We start from the raw sequence: 2,611 nt of genomic DNA on the forward strand, positions 1-2,611 counted from the left end.
TCAGACAGCTCACATCTTCAAAGGACGTCCTAAAAATATTCTGATGACATTTCTCCGTTCTAAAAGCGTCGTCAGAACGTATTTTGGAAAATTTGTATTGTATGAGGTGCACTAGTGTGCAACGGGCATTAGGTGTAAAAGTGTGAATGTACAAGCAACTCGAACAAATCTAAAGCCTCCTGTCGCAGAGAGAATGAATCGGGAGCGTCCCAGATGCGCATATTGACAAACGGACACAGCCAACCACAACGCCATATGCCTAGAGATATTCTTGAGACTCTATAAACAACAATATGTGATTGGATGCGTCCGTTTGTTAATGTGCGCATCTAGGACTCATTCAGAGAATCTCGCGAACTCGCAATACTGGTTTGGGTGCGTTCAACGAACTCAACAGTTGCACAACAGTTGAGCAATTCGTCAATATAATTGGTCTAGATATAGGGATCTAATAGTAATGCAGGATTCACACTGCGTCCGATGTCCGACGTACGACATTCGATATCCAATAGGAGAACAGCTTTTTAATAAAGAATTCAATTTTCTGTTGGAAAGTTATTCTTTTATTAAATATCGTACGTATAATCGCTGATTGCTCACTGAGCGCTTTTCTGCTGAACGCGCCCAGTGATCCGTACATTATCTACAGAAATGATCCGTACATTATCTACAGAAATGATCCGTACATTATCTACAGATAAACTTAAGACGGTCTTCAATATTCAGATCTGACTATGAATACCGGCATTGAAATACATAAATCTATAGCAATATCCTGATTGGTTCTTTAGTTTATGTTTACATATTATGGTTACGGTTACGGTTACGGCAATTTGTGTGCGATGGCCCTTATAGAACACACTTTCTAACATACTACGTATTATAGAACAGACCTAACGGATATTTTTTAGACGAGCCTTTACTCCAAGATTACGCTGTATGCACAATGCCAGGCAACAAGCAATAGAAATAGTCATTAGCCAATAGGAATAGGGAATAGAAATAATTGACCAATCAGAATTTCTATTCCCTGTTCTTATTGCCTGTTGCGTGGAATTGTGCATAGAGCGTAATCTTGCAGTAAAGGCTCGTTTACAAAATGTCCGTTAGGTCTGTTCTATAATACGTAGTATGTTAGAAAGCGCGTTCTATAAGGGCCTTTGACACAAATTGCCGCAACTATAGCCATAATATGTAAACGTAAATTAAAGAACCAATCAGGATATTGCTGTGAGATTTATGTATTTCAATGCCGGTATTCATAGTCAGATCTTATATTGAAGACCGTCTTAAGTTTATCTGTAGATGATGTACGAATCATTTCATCGGCTACGGAATATCTGAAGATGAATTTAAGATACCCAGATAACCAAATCTGCTCGAGCAAATTTTGCCCAACACTTGACTACAAATTTTGCTGCCAAAATATCATTAAATTGGACACAATATCCGCTAAATCAAAGATTGTTGGCAAATTGGCACCAAATACCGAGCAAGGTTTTTGCGGAGCAGTTTGACGTCAAATTGATGCCAAATACCGAACAAAACTTGGTGAAATCTAACGCCAAATTGACGCCAAATACCGACCAAAGTTTGTGCGGCGCAGTTTGGCGCCAAACTTTGCTCGGTATTTGGCGACAATTTGGCGTCAGATTTTGTCACCAAGCTTTGCTAACAAAACCCAAGCATATTGCGGACGCAGATGGCATCGGATTTGCTGTCAAGTTTTGGCCATATTTGGTGTTAATTTGGCGACAATTTGGTACCAAATTATTTTGCTGGGTAGTCTTATAGCGTATTCGAATGGCTCTGAGTTAATCGCCCCGAGAGGGAGTATTGATGTCACAAGACTCCACTAGCTAATCACAAAATTTATATAAAAATGTTCGACCAATGAACTTGGTTTTAATAACCCACAGTCGATTAACCCACAGTCGATTAACCCAGAGCCACTCGAACAATTCGTCACAAGTTCTGCAATGAATTTTAGAACAAACCATTAGTTTCCGAGATGTGAGGATCCCTGCTTAAGGCGCGTTTGACAACGTTAACTTATTAAAACTTAAATGTCTTCTCGAAGGCATGGGCCTACCCAATAATTTATCGGTTATAATACATTCTTTTATAACAAATCGAGAGGTTACCTGCTTCCATCAGGAAGAGAGTCTGGGCACTAGACGTACCTCAAAAGGCTTACCTCAAGGCTCGGTTCTGAATCTAATTTTATATATAGTAGCGCTCAAAAGTCTTTTGACAGTCAGTTTTCCTGATTAATTTTCCAACAGTGCTATTATCGGTTCAGTTATTCGTTGACCTTTGTACAATACGGACGTACTTTTCGTTATAACTCGGATTCATCTTCAGATTTAAGTAAGAAATACTTTATTTACAAATAATATTAGGTGAAGTAAAAAGTTCTGAGCGTTTTTTCGCTTTATTTCGACGATGAAATTAACATAGTTAGGATTATCCGATTTCGATCAAATATGCGCCGTTTTGTTCGATAACTTTTGTCCATTTTGAAGGCAATTTCATAATTCCGCGATTGAAGAAGTCCTCGTCCCTATTGGTAAAAAACTTGACCAGCTCATTTTCACAAGCCTCTCTTGAG

The sequence above is a fragment of the Odontomachus brunneus genome, unplaced genomic scaffold, assembly GCF_010583005.1.
Source record: "Odontomachus brunneus isolate Ranch 3 - 2012 unplaced genomic scaffold, Obru_v1 Obru_scaffold_255, whole genome shotgun sequence".
NCBI lineage: Eukaryota > Metazoa > Arthropoda > Insecta > Hymenoptera > Formicidae > Odontomachus > Odontomachus brunneus.